At 48.0% G+C, this 14,745-nt stretch overlaps 1 long non-coding RNA gene across 1 annotated transcript; it reads left to right on the top strand.

The window, feature by feature from the left end:
- The first annotated feature begins 9,450 nt into the window (after positions 1-9,450).
- On the top strand, positions 9,451-13,097 carry LOC147584617 (uncharacterized). The gene is made up of 2 exons (XR_015255686.1): positions 9,451-10,525; positions 12,794-13,097. It is a non-coding gene; the product is annotated as an uncharacterized LOC147584617 (long non-coding RNA).
- Positions 13,098-14,745: the final 1,648 nt, after the last annotated feature.

The following is a 14,745-nucleotide window of genomic DNA, read 5'->3' as shown; positions in this document are numbered from 1 at the left end:
CTAATCTGGGAGGGAGTGGGAAACAGGTGAGTTCTGAAGGACCCACGGTCGGCTGGTCAAAGAGGAAATGAAGAGTTTCCAGCGGGGGACTGGCATGTGCAGAGAACGGGGGGGGGGGGGGGGCGGCCAGAGCATGGTGGGCTCAGGCAGGTGAAGGAAGTCTGTGCGGCCGGAGAACAGAGAAGGAGATGACAGGTGAGGGGCACAGGCACCCCAGGCTGCTCCACAGCTCCAGCAGCGCCAGGACCGAAGGTGCACGCTTTGCGGGAGCACGGAGAGGACAGAGATGGGAGGAGTGAGGGCAGTGGGCAAGACCTGACTACACAGCCCCAGTACGGAGCACACAGAATCATCCCATCTCTGGAAGGGTCTGTGGTCTGACCCTGGTAGGCTCACTGATCATCTGAAGAATGAAGAGGGTAAGAAAGGAGAGCCTGGGTCACTGGGGTCCTCGTAAATGCTCCCCGCCCTGCCCCCCGGGTCTTCCACACGGCACCACCCCAGCCGGGGAGCTAAACTCTCGCAGACATGGTCAGACCAAAGCGAGCAAGGTGACAGTATCATCCACAACCACTTCTACTCCGTGGACCTTCCGTGGTTCTCCCCCAGCTCCCCTGTGTCTGAAATGCAGCAGAGAAAATGTGCTCAAACACAGTGCAAAACTCTTGGGAGAACATAGCAGAATAGAGAATTCCCAGTTCCACACTTTCCTGGCTTTCTGTCTCCAGACTGTCCCTCAAGGTAGGAAGGGAAAGGAAGGGAAGGCATTCCGGTGACCACAGCCCCAGGGGCTTCAAGGACCCCGGCCCGCCTTCTCCAGTGGAGAAATTATGGGCAGGGAAGGAAAGTAAGCTAATCTTATCTCACTTATCCTCACCCTAGAACCCTGAGAGGCGTGTATCTTCCCACATCTGTGCATTTCTGGTCATCAGAGAAGTTTAACACGGCAAAGCCTTCCCGTGGACTGACCCCCACACGTGTGGTGGGGCAGGTCCATGGCCTCAGTCCCGGGGATCGGATCCCTCCAATTCCCCGCAGGGCCCGCACCCCTGCAAATCTCACCTTGGCTTGTGCACCGGGGTCCCCTTAGAGAAAAAGTCAGTAACGATACGAGTTCAAGGCCCTTTTCCGAAGTTTAATTAAAATGCACCAGCAGAAGACATCATGATAAAAAAAAAATAATAAGTAGAATTCAAATTCCACCATTGCCTCTGTTTTAAACAAAATAACAACACACAGTCTTCGCATATAAATTTTTAGTTCAAAACATCTGATCCCAAGGAAGTCGTTCACAGTAAGTGATTTTTTAGCAAATCAGGACAGTCATCAATAGGATATTAGTTCTGGAGCGAAGTTTTCCACAAGGTGCCCCTATGTCGTTGACGATGTTTTAATCACCGAGGCCTGGACTAGAATGAACACGAAATCAAGGAGTGTACTGAACCCTGAATGCTGTTAAACAAGCAGAAGGCATTTCAGGGCTCAGAAAACACGTAAGAACTAAGAATGTGTTTTTAATGCCCATGAAAACCACAATAGAGAAGGTGGGTCTGAAGGATGATCCTTTAAAGCAGAGGGAGATGCTCTTGAACCGAAACCCAAGACAACCCCCCCCCCCCTTCCCAGGTCTCCACTGTGCTGTCGCAGAAGCCGCTCCCCAGGGAAGGGACTTTGTTTTCCTCCAGCTTGCTGACATCATATGATGCAACATGGCGCAGAGCGATAGGCATCTGGTCACAGGAGAAGGTCAGCCAGGAGGTAGCAGTTCTGCAGCTGGTGATGGAAGTCTCCAGAGACCCCCGGGCAGGGGGAGCAGAGCCGTCACAGAGAGGCAGGGTCCTTGGGGGAGAGTGGGAAACACGCTGTTTCCGAGCCATTGAAGAAAAGAGTGGAAATAATTGCAAGCAAAACATCAGGACACACATCCCTGGGTGAAAAGGCAGTGCTCATCTCAGACCGGCTGTGAGCAGTCCACCTGTGGCAGGTGGAAGCTTCCAGGGCATTCATGGAAAGAGCATCCACTAGGAGGATCCCAGTGGTCCTTGGTGGCCCTCTCCAGGCTGGGGGTCCTGGGGGATGGGGCCGGGAGAATCTTCTGCTGCTTCCCTGCTTCCCAAGGAGCAGGGGCAGCCTGGTGAGAGTCACGCCGAGGCCAGCGGGAGTGACAGTGCGAAGAGAGTGTGTCCCTCGGTGCTGGTGCCTCCTCTGGGGGTGGGGGTGGGGGTGCGGGGGACAGGGGGCGGGTACCAGCTCGCAGCCCCCGGAGAGGTCTTGGTGAGGCTGGAGGGCACGCCCACGATGCTGCTGGGTCCAGGTCGAGGACGGGTTCTCTGGCTCACACACGTGCAGCGCCCATCACATTTTTGCTGTGGACGAAAAACAAGCAAGCACAGACCATTCAGGTGGTCCAGGCACTAACCTAGGAGCGTCCCGGGCATCGAAGCGTGTGGACCCATGCGTAACGCCCATTTCACGGATGAGGAGGCTGAGGCCGGGAGTCAGGCAGCAGGTGCAGCTGCGAGCTCCCAGGGCACAGGGCATGGCCTCGGCGTCTAGGCGCCACTCGCCGTGGCTCTGGGCAGCACGCAGCCGGTCACAGCTACCAGAATCCCTCTCCTTCCTTGGTGGTCACACTCGCTTTTCCTTTCGTCTTGTTCAGATGATGTACGTTCCAGATGCGTTCAAGCTTTGAGGCTATGTGGGTACCAGTTTAGCCCGAATGAACCAGCTGTGGCTTGTTTGACGCCCTCCATACAGCACTTCGGAGACGGTGTCTGCCCGTTTGTCTCGTCACTGAACCCGAGAGAACATCCACACTGGGAAGCCTCCTTGCTCACTGTTCACGTCAAAGCCCAAACAAAACAGGATCCGTGATGTGCTCTGAATGCCTATCAGGGGCTCTGAACCCAAAGGTTACCATCATTTGGGTTTTTTTTTTTCTTTTTTCAAGATTTGATTTCAGTTGAAGCAGACTTAGTAAAAAATAGTAATACTCTTTTTAAAATTTTTCGGGGAAATTTTTCTCCCCGAAGACCGCAAAAACATCGTGAAACAAATTTGGCGTGCTTACCAAGGACATCCAGGTGTTCCCAGAGAGCTAACCATTCGCAATTGTGTGTAATTAGAATGTGCCACGGGGGCGCCTGGGTGGCTCAGTCGGTTAAGCGTCCGACTTCGGCTCAGGTCACGATCTCGTGGTATGTGAGTTCCAGCCCCGCGTCGGGCTCTGTGCTGACAGCTCAGAGCCTGGAGCTTGTTTCAGATTCTGTGTCTCCGTCTCTCTCTGACCCTCCCCCATTCATGCTCTGTCTCTCTCTGTCTCAAAAATAAATAAACGTTAAAAAAAAATTTTTAGAATGTGCCACGGAAAGCCTTTATCATGACTGATACAATCATCAGCAAAGGATTCAGTTATGTTTGAAAATTATTCTCCCCTAAGGAAAACCTAAAAATGTAGCTTTTGTAATTTGAAAATGGACTCCGGTTGATTGAAGTCCTTCCATGTGAGTGACACCCTGGGTGCCGGAGAGAGGACAGCTCTGTGGTTCTCTTCTGCACACACCCAAGGTGAAACAACCCGATGAGGCTGGGCAGAGGCGTCCAATCCTCACCGCCACTCATTCACCGAACTTGTACCCCCGGCCAAGTGTCGCGCTTGTTAGGCGTTTGGGATTCAACGATGAAAGGGAGGGGGCGCCTGGGGGGGGCTCCATCGCTTAAGCGTCCGACTTCGGCTCAGGTCATGATCTCATGGTCCATGGGGTCGAGCCCCGCATCGGGCTCTGTGCTGATGGCTCCGAGCCTGGAGCCTGCTTCGGATTCTGTGTCTCCCTCTCTCTCTGTCCCTCCCCCACTCATCCTCTGTCTCTCTCTGTCTCTCAAAAATGAATCAACATTAAAAAAAAAAAAAGATGAAAGGGAGAACTTCCTGTCCGCAAGCTTCCTGGTGGGAAGGCGAGGTGAGGAGGAGGAGGGCAGTGGTGGCCGGGGGAACCCAGAGCTGCTCAGGGAGTCTTCGGGGGTCCTGGTTCCGTACTAAATCAGAAGGGACACTGTAATTGCTGGGAATGCACAGGATGGACAGGAGTGGCGAGGAGGACCCACAGACAAGGTAAGAAGCATGTTGGCTGTGAGAGAACAGGTGGGAATTGGATGCTCAGAGGGAAGCAGAGGGGACACCTTGGTGATCCAATGGCCAGGTGACAATAATGACAGAGATGGTTGTAACTGGAGAGAACGATTTTAGTTGGGAAGAAGTAGGAATGTAACTTGGAATGGCAGATTTGGGTCAGAGTGTGGTGATTCTCAAGTGTTAGACTCAGTGGTGTATCCTCTAAATAAGTAGGGATAGTGAATGCCTGGGGGAAAAAATATCAACATAAAACAAATAATTAAAAGCATACTGTGAGAACTGGAAAGGTCCCCAGAGAATATCCAGCCAGACTCCAGCCCCTTCAAGGCCAGAACGGTGATTTATGTCACCCCCATGTCCCCAGTGTCTGGTAGAAGGCAATTGCTCAGTCCAGGTTTAGTTTAAAAATGAAAGGAATAGGCGAGTATGGCCCAGAGTAACGGGTTGAGTGGCTTGTCTAAGGTCACCCTGCAGCGACCAGACCCTGGGTTCTCTGATCGTCCCTGACCAGAACCCATTCTCGCCTCATTCATTGTTCAACCTAACCCAGATGTTTTACGCAAAGATCGCTATCGGGATACGTGAACTTCCAGAAAGCAGACTCGGTTTCTGTTTACACATGCACGTCTTGCAAATACATGCATTAAGTCCTTAAAGTCTAAAATTAAAATGTAGCCTAACGCTTTCTGAAGCCATGCTTTTGAGACTCATGTTACAAAGGTCTACAGGCTGGGGCGCCTGAGTGGCTCAGTCAGGCATCCGACTCTTGGTTTCGGCTCAGGTCCTGATCTCACGGTTTCGTGGGTTCGAACCCCATGTCAGGCTCTCCGCTGGCAGTGAGGAGCCTGCTTGGGATTCTCTCTCCCTCTCTCTGCCCCTCCCCCACTCACCCTGTCTCTCTCTCTCTGTCTCTCAGATAAATAAACTTAAAAAAAAAAAAGGTCTACAAACTACATTATTGCCTATACAAATAAAGAGAGTATAAAGCACTAATCCTAAAAATACCCTTCCCCCTGACCCCCACCCCCACTAATTGCTCTTCAAGACAATTAATTCATTAATTCTCCACGTTTCCAGGTACTTTGCAGCTCTAGCCCTGGGCCGAGGGATATATATGAAGCAAGATAGGTCAGGACTGTGTCATCACTGAAAGTAGGTGATGATGGGGCGCCTGGGTGGCTCAGTCGGTTGAGCGGCCGACTTCGGCTCAGGTCATGATCTCGCGGTCCATGAGTTCGAGCCCCGCATTGGGGTCTGTGCTGATGGCTCGGAGCCTGAAGCCTGTTTCAGATTCTGTGTCTCCCTCTCTCTGACCCTCCCCCGTTCATGCTCTGTGTCTCTCTGTCTCAAAAATAAATAAACATTAAAAAAAGTTTAAAAAAAAAAAAAGAAAGTAGGTGATGAGTCTGTGACTATTCCTTATACTGTGCTCTCTACCTTGGTAAATTCTTAAATATTGCCAACTAAAAACTATTTCTTAAGTGACAGTGGAAAGATAATATCCCTCCACCAATGAAGGTGTCCTTCAAGATCAGCTTACCGAGTAACATTCAAAAGAAAACAATGGGAAGTGAAATCTGGGTGAAAAGGCCACCTTTAGAATTGATTGCTAGCAGATGGCGGCAGGTGTCCAGGGGCAGGAACCACCCGAGGTATTTTGCCAACTGATGACCTTACCCAGGAGCAGGAAGAGACAGCAATACGTTCTGCCCTGTGGCACAACTGTCTGCTACACAGATAGCTGTCTTGTTGCAGGGAGAAAGCCATTTTTTTAACCCAAACCCTAAAACAGTACCGTGATTCAGAAAAGATGAAAGGAACATCCAGAGGCCATCTGCAAACTAAACTCGTAGGAAGCAGGCACTAAATTTTACAAATCACGAGTACTGATTTTGCTTTTGCTCAGATACACCCATGGACACAGATGACAGACACCAATTAGCAGGAGCAGGCTGGGAACGCAGTGCCCTGTGAACGCCCTCGCTCCGTCTGGTGCCTTCCGTAAAGCTGACCCTCTGTGTCTGCACATCTACAGTACACACGTGCATGTGAATATTAAATACAGGAGACAAGACCACATGACGAGGCAAATTCTCATGCTGCTGGCTGTAGTCCTCGGCCAATCCAAATCAAAAGGAGACAGTCGTAACTCTCAGGTCTTCCGGAAACTTAGAACTGAGCCTAGCTCCCTAAGTCAGAAGCAAGGTCGTGTTTCTTCGTTTTATCACTCGCTATTTTTGATAGATGATATGTAACGTTTTACATGCACTTTCCCAGTTGTATATCCCGTGTCTCGTGTCAGCGTCCCATGGAAGGAACTCGAGAAATGTTTGCTTTTGAGCACAGAAATCAGTTCTTGCAGCTCTCATTAGAGGAGAATAAGTTGGAAATACGGGCCCATCCTACATACATATCAACACGCGTTGTGACATATCATATATGTATCGTTCATACAGACAAGGGCAGAAAATGACCATAACGAGTAACCCCCTGGCACACACGTGTTGGTGTGCTCAGATATCAGGAGGGAGGGAACCAGATTCGTAATTGCATTTTAAATTCAAAGCCCAAAATACATCAGTATGTCTATGAAAGCGTGAGCTGCAGCGGGTTCGGGGTCCCGGAAATACGAATTATTTCGTTCACACGCTGTTAAGATGTCATTCAGAACTGAATAGGTTTACTGTTTCTGTTCTGGATGAGATCAGCCCCACTCAGCTACCGTCTGTAGCTAAGACACAGGCGAGAAGAGGAGATGTGCGGCTGAAACGATTGTAACGTGATACTTGAAAGGGAGGAAACACCACTTCGGAGTCATTGGCTCTCTGGATTTGGAGGGAATTATGCGCAGGGGCTCTGGCTAAAAATGGCGCTAAATGGCCTGGAACTCTACCTGCAAGCAAGTTAGAAAATAACAACCGGTCCTCCCTTCTCCTGCTCCTTTAACTGAAGCATTTTCTATCTTGGAGGCAGCTTTTGAAAGGCAATACTCCTGGGAGTGGTCACAGCTTAAGTTATCAGCTAACACTTGCCGAGGGAGCAGCAGACAGCCCGGGAGAGGGAGAAGGGCTCGGCAGAAGTGCCCGGGCCTGGGGGAGAAAGGTTAACCGGGCCACCCATCTGTTGATTAGCTCACCACCAACTTATTCACCTACTCCTGACTCATTGTGACACTCCCGACCTTGGGTGCCGCCATCACTGGACCAAGAAGACAAACATTGGCTCCCCAGTTGGTCCATTAACCACTTCAATGCAATCTCCTATCCCATCTTGGCAGCAATTTGAATAAGCGTGGGGGGAGGGGAGGGAAACAAAATTAACCCTAACACCGTTGAGAATTATTGACTTTTTGCTTCAAACCCATTTAGACCATCCCTGAAGGGTGTCTGTGCCCTTGAGGTCGGATTTTGACAGAACAGGAAGCTCGTCTTAAGGTGAGGGATGCGGTCAACAGAATCTGCCCGCTGAAAACTCCTCACGCTTCCAGTGACGCAGCTAAGACCCCCCACAAAACCGCACTGATGCAGGAATAGAGAAATCAGCTTCTCTTCTGCCTCAGGAGTCTATTTTTTTCTTTTTTTATGTAGTTACAAACATATTTTTTTTTTCATTATGACATGGACTTGTAAGGTCTACTCTCTTAGCAACTTTCAAACACTCAATGCAGTGACAGGAACCCCAGTCACGACATTGCATGGCACATCCTCATGTTTCCAGACTTGTTTTTTTTCTTTTTAATGTTTACTTATTTATTTGGGGGGGGGGGGGCAAAGAGAGAGAGAGAGGGAGGGAGGGAGAGAATCCCAAGCAGGCTCCACACTGTCCACGCAGAGCCTGACTTGGGGCTTGAACTCCCGAACCATGAGATCATGACCTGAGCTGAAATCAAGAGCCGGATGCTCAACTGACTCAGCCCCCAGGTACCCCCAGAGTTCTATTTTTTAATGTTTGTCACTGCCCCAGACGTAGTATTTATGTATTACCCTCAAGTATCTACTTATACTGATCAATTTGGAACAGAAACCTGTCTCGCTGCTTTCTTGGAACAAAACCACACAGAAAAAATAATTTGTTGGGTTTTTTTCTTCTGTTTCGTTTTCTTTCATGTTTGCCTTTTTGACTTCTCAGAGGCAATTGGGTTGAACAAACCTTTCAAAATTTAATTGCCTCTTTGGGTCTGTAAGGATATTGGTAGATCCTAACGGCTTTAAGAATTTCAAAAGTAGGGGTGCCTGGGTGGCTCGGTCGGTCGAGCGTCCAACTTCAGCTCAGGTCATGATCTCACCATTGGTGGGTTCAAGCCTCACATTGGTCTCTGTGCTGTCAGCTCAGAGCCTGGAGCCCGCTTCGGATGCTGCGTCTCCTTCTCTTTCTGCCCCTCCCTGCCCCTCCCTCACTCATACACTCTCTCTCTCTCAAAAGTAAATAAACCTTCAAAAAGAAAAAAAAAAGATTTTCAAAAGTAGAAGGGGCACCTGGGTAGTTCAATCGGTTAAGCATTTGACTCGATTTCAGCTCAGGTCATGATCTCATGGTTTGTGAGTTCGAGCTCCACATCAGGCTCTGCACTGATCGCACGGAGCCTGCTTGGGATTCTCTCTCCCTCTCTCTCTCTGCCCCTCCCCTGCTCTCTCTCTCTCTCAAAATAAATAAACATTTTTCTAAAAAGAATTTCAAAAGTAGCTGAGTATGGGCTTTGTAAATACCTGTTTTTTGTTAACATTACCACTTCATCTGTGCTGATGGACAGCCCTTACGGCACAGAGAGGAGACATCAGGGTGACCTCCCAACTCCATTTCCCCACAGATTTGTGTCTTCCGCTGCCACAAAACTTTTATCTCACGAATAACAAGGAGCCAAATATAGGTGGGTTTTGCTTCGTTTTCCTTATTTTCTACTTGGGGCGACCTTATTCACGAGCAACAGGAAGGCCAAAACTACTAGTACTGTTAAAGGAATATTAGAATTACTTAAAAATAATCATGAAGAGAAAACGTGTTTACTCTTTCGAGCTTTAATTTGACAGACGTGGTGGAGCTCCCACCCTACGACAGGCACTGGGGACAAGATGACGGCGGGCACGCACCGCCCACCGCCCTTCAAGATGGCGACCTGTGGCGCTCGCTCACCGTCTCTGACTAGGAAGTGACTAGTGATGGTGGCATTCTGTTGAAAACACGGAACTGACGATCAGGAAACCTGGTGTAGAATCTCTGTGTTGCCGTTTACTGGTCGCGTGGCCTTGGACCAATCGCGGTCTCTCTCGTTGGTTTCTCTTCCACAGAATGTGACCTTTGACCCCAGTGAAATGGTTCCTTTCTACCCAGGGTTGTCTGATTGACCAGGAGGCTGGCATCCATTGAGGAGGAAGCAGCATTTATGGCTGGTGCTCCTCTCACTTGCCAGAGGGGTAACATCCATCACAGAAATCCCCGCCCCTCCCCGCGCTGGGCATGTTTCTCCCACAATGCTCCGTGGCTTTCCACCAGGTCCTCTCTCTGCCCAAACGCCTCACTGTGGAATCTTAACTGCTGGGAAAGAATAATTTTTCAGATGCACAAACCAGTTGGTGAAACCAGCCATATTTTAGGGGGGCTCGACTTCTCATTATGTAAAAAATTTCAAAATATTACGTCAGGCAAGGGAAATACGTATGTTCTGAGGACCAGCGCAACCCGTGGTCTCACCGCTTTACCCTGCTGATACCAAAATTTCACAAAATCAACAAGAATCATAATTCAATTGATCCGGTTTGATGAAAGCCACCGAAAATGAGAAGTAATCTCTTGCTGTAAGATTTCACTGTAAGACTTTAGAGGAGGTTCTCTTAGCTAACTGTATAAATACTATAAATCTACTCTGATTTCCCCGAATCTCTGCATCAAATTCTGTGTGTATGAGATCAGTAAGTCTTACAGAAAGCCATAAACGTGGAACAGTAGGAAGACCCACTTACCAAGGACACAGTTCAACCCCACACGGGTGTGTTTAGAAGGTATGTTGCTAACACGTGCCGATCAAAATATGTGATGTATAATCTGTAGCGTCTGATGGTCAAAGCCTCTGTCTCCTTCTGCCCCCACAGCGATTTCTAGGCTGACCTGCCAAGAGAAAAAGATGTTTTTCAGTTGCCCCCATGAGGACTGGGGGCTGAAACCCTCCACTTCAACATGAACTCCCCGAGATCTGTCACACGCAAATTTCCCACTGCCAACCCCGGCCTGCAGGACGGGAAACCAGGCCGATTCTGAAGCAACGCTGAGTTGTGCGTTGTAAACAGTGACCTATTCATAAAGCATCTATACTACATTGTACCAGGCTAGCTTTTGTTCAGGACCAAACCCCTCTGTTTCCAGAAACAACAGCAACCACACTTGCCCTTCAGTTCCAAGGTAACGGCTTACTAATGAGATTACCTTCTTCATCCTAACAGATTTTTCTGCTATGTGGAGACCGGGAATATGAGAACCCCTACTTAATTTAATGTCCTCTGAACATTAGTGATTTGAAAAAAATCATTGTTGTTTTGACGACATTGTTGACATTTGAGACAGAGGAGCAGTTCACGGTGGGGACAGCCGGGGCTCAGATCCGGCAAGCAGAGAATGGCCCGCCATGCTGGTGACAGGCAGCATTCTCGAATGCAAACTGTGGGCTTGGCCTGATTGCCCGCCTACTGGTTGTGTGGTCTTGGGCGAGTTTCCTAAACTCTAAATCTCCACATCACCTAGGGCATTAGATCATTGGGGGGATTTCAGGAGATGCTGCATTAAAATAATCTTGCACAGGCGCGTGCCTGGGGGGCTCAGTCGGTTGAGCGTCCAACTTCAGCCTGTGAGTTCAAGCCCCACGTCGGGCTCTGTGCTGCTAGCTCAGAGCCTGGAGCCTGCTTCGGATTCTGTGCCTCCCCCTCTCTCTGCCCCTCCCCCTCTCCTGCTCTGTCTCTCTCTCTCTCTCTCAAAAATAAATGAACATTAAAAAATAAAAAGAATCTTGCACAGCACCTTGCACTAAAGATGTAGAGTACATGGCATATGCATATATGTGTGTGCACACATCTGTATACATACATACATATAACGTTTTTAGTTACTGCTGTTGTTAGCACCTTGCCAGGGCTTTGGTAACAAAGCCTCACAGACAAGAGGCTGACACAGCAAAAATATGTTCACTCACATTTTGAGATGCTCAGCGTCCGAAATCAAGGTGCTGGGTTGGGTTGGTTTGTGATGAGGGCTGAGAGGGAGAATGTGTCACCGGCCTCTGTCCGTAGTGTGCATCCGGCCGTCTTCTCCCCATCTCTCCGCATCGTGTTTCCTCTGTGCAGCCTCTGCGCCCAAATTGCCCCTTTTTACAAGGACATTGGCCATACTGGATCAGAGCCCACCCTCCATTTCATTTCACCTTGATTCCCTCCACAAAGACCCTATCTCCTATGTTAGGACTTTAACATACAAATTTGGAAAGAACACAATTCAACCCATAACACTGATGCTATAAATAATAATAGCAATTGTTATTATTACCATTATTATTGTGACTATTTTTGGAGCAGAGGCCATTCACTGCAAGGAAGTGCATGACGTCTTTGAGGGTAACACGTGACTTACAGGGGGGAGGGGGAATGTGCAGGAGCGAATGCATGAATGCTGGGCAGGGTATAAGTATTGCTAAGGGCTGGTACCCAGCAGGGCTGGGCTGACAGAGCTCCCAGCCCCTTGGGGTGGGGGGTGCGAGGAAGGGAGTAAATTGCAGGTGTGAACAAGAGAACCCGTCAATAGTCCCCAGGCCAGCCCCATGGGAATGTGACGACAAAGCAAGGACTTCATTCACGGAGGAATTAAGCTCAGAAGGCAAGTTACAGATACTGACTTGGGTTCCCTTCCCACCTCCCCCATGTGCCAGCTTAAAACCTCTCTGAAGCTCAAGGTTGGTCAAGGCTGAATGTTCTGGAGCTGGAATAAAGACTCAGTGGCGTAATGTACCTAAAGAACCCTGCTCAGAGCCCGCACATCGTATACACAAGGAAAGCGTTAAGGTGTTCTGCTTCTTGCAGTTGTGTGGAGTCCCAGGCACGATTCCGGACCCTTGGGGACGTCCCCTGGCATTCTAGGGACCTGCAGGAGATGGGCGCTTCTGCCTGAGAAGGCTGAAAAGCCACCTGACCATGTAGGACCCAACCTTGCTGTAGACACTCCCCTCCTCAGGACCTCCTGAGGACCCGGAGGAAACCATCGGTTTTGAATCAGGTTACATTGTCGCCACGTGCATAGCGACATGGGGGAACAGAAGCTTCTTGGGGGTGGGAGACATTCCGTGGACACCTGGTCATGCTTAGAACATTGTTTGTGTCCTATGTTGTTTGATTTTAATGCAAGAGAAGCTGCTGTATTTTGAAGGCCAAACCCATTTTCCTAAGAACCTATTATTTCATACACACCTATTAGCCAGCTATGATCGAATTACCACTCAAAAAATGAGAAATCAGAATGTCCTTTTATAACATCAATGGGACACGCACACACACACGCACACGCACACGCACACACAATCCAATTCAACGTAGCCAATACCACGTGCTCATTGGAAATATGATTGTATGTGGCCCAAGAGCTACTTCTGCTCCCTACAAAATCAGCTTTTCCTTTTATTTTTTGAAGGAATTCTTGGAAATTCTTCTGGGCAAACAGCACACTCAGGGGAACAGATCACTTATACCGGGACTCTGACTGATTGTTACAAGAGATTCCACAGCAGGACTTTGGAAAAAGAGAAAGTAAAGAAACCCAGAAAAAAAGACAGTGAAAGTCTCCTATTGACTTGATAACACAGCCTCTCTTGTTCCTGGAACCTGATTCACAGCTGATGGTGACTTATGGGAGGGGTAGAAGGAGGAAATATTTTAAAATCGAATTCTTTAAGACACAGAAAGGAATTAAAGACAACTGAGAAACTGAACACAAATCGTGCTTTTTTCACGGCTCATTATTTTTTAATCAACAACCTAAATATTTCAAGGGCACTTGTGTGAGACATCAATGTTTTGGGGGGATGAAAAACTCACGTATTTTCCAAAGAAATGAATATATCCGGGGCTCCTGGGTGGCTCAGCCGGTTAAGTGTCCAACTTTGATTTCACAATTTGTGAGTTCGGGCCCCAAGTTGGGCTCTGTGTTAACCGCGAGGAGCCTGCTTAGGATTCTCTGCCTCCCTCTCTCTGCCCCTCCCCCACTTGCAATTTCTCTCTCTCTCTCTCTCTCTCTCAAAAAAATAAATGAATAAACATCAAAAAAAAAAAAAAAGGAATATATCCAACAGGACTTGTACAAAGTTCAGCAAAGAAAAAAAGTAAAACCAGGGAATCACTGACATAGTAATCACTAAAAGTTTATTGTGCACACAACACTCAAACCAAAACACGGGGTGAGGCTCGAGGGATTTCATTATGAACCAGCTCATCCAGAGTGCAGGCGGTGTTTATTCTTCACAGGGACTGGTTGCAAACTTAGCATTTTCTTAAGTAAGCGGAAATCAGTTAGTGGTTAGTTCATATCAGTTTGGGGGAACAATTTAAGTTGTGCTTATAATTGCAGACCATAACCAAGACCCAAGTCAAGTTAGCCTCACTTTTCTTGTAAAATACAATAAATGAAGCTTTGCTTATAGAACTGAGCTGCTTCTGTCTGCTCGGAGAACTTTCAGATCTGTTCTCCATTTGCGATTGATTTGAACAGACTGAAATAGACGTGTGTGTGCATATGCACATTCACATATATATATATATATATACTTATATAGTAATACTCATATATAACAATATAATAATTACGTATATAATATCATGTATGACATATACCTTGTATCACACATATACACTAAATACATGTAATATATACACAAATAATAAGTATTTATAGCAAATCTATTTTCTAATGCTGTGATACCACCCTCACCTGGCCATCATCTAATGGGGATGTATTATCCTGGTGCTTATCGCCAGGGCCCAAAGACTATGCTTATATTTACATGAAAGTTCAGCTTTACACTTAGAATTCATAGCTGGTCTCCCGTGTACAACTGAAATTGAGTATGTTACTAGAACTTCATTAAAAAAAAACAGTAAAAGAGAGAGACTACTGCTTTCGAACAGGAAGAAAATTAGTAGGTTGCATGATATTTACGAGAAATGTTGTTGGACTTCAAAGCGAGAATTTGCTTTTAGGGTGAACAGTGAGTCAGCAGTACCTTTGTTAACAAAGGGTCATCAGCTCCTCGGCCATACTCGTTTAAGGACTTCTGGTAAGGGACAGTCAACGGGATCTCACCAGAAAACCCCCCGTCCCCGTTGCAACACACTTCCGCCATGTTTCACGGATCCTGTGCTGGAGAGCTCAGAACCTGATAAGACCCAGAAGGGCTCCAGCCAGAGTCAGACTCACAACACACACAGACCTCAGAGATCAGCCCTAGCATCTGAAACACACAGTAACCCAGAACGGGGGTTCACGTTCTCTGACAACTGGCCCGCAGGCATGACTCCGACAGCCTGCTCACCCTTGGCTGGTTGGCTCAAGGATCAAATTTTACTACCTGTTGGAGATCGCCTGTGATC

This window comes from Puma concolor, chromosome A1 (genome assembly GCF_028749965.1).
Source record: "Puma concolor isolate L17-30 chromosome A1, mPumCon1.1.hap2, whole genome shotgun sequence".
Classification (NCBI taxonomy): domain Eukaryota; kingdom Metazoa; phylum Chordata; class Mammalia; order Carnivora; family Felidae; genus Puma; species Puma concolor.
Note: the sequence above shows the minus strand (reverse complement) of the source record. Positions and strands in the feature narration are given on the sequence as shown.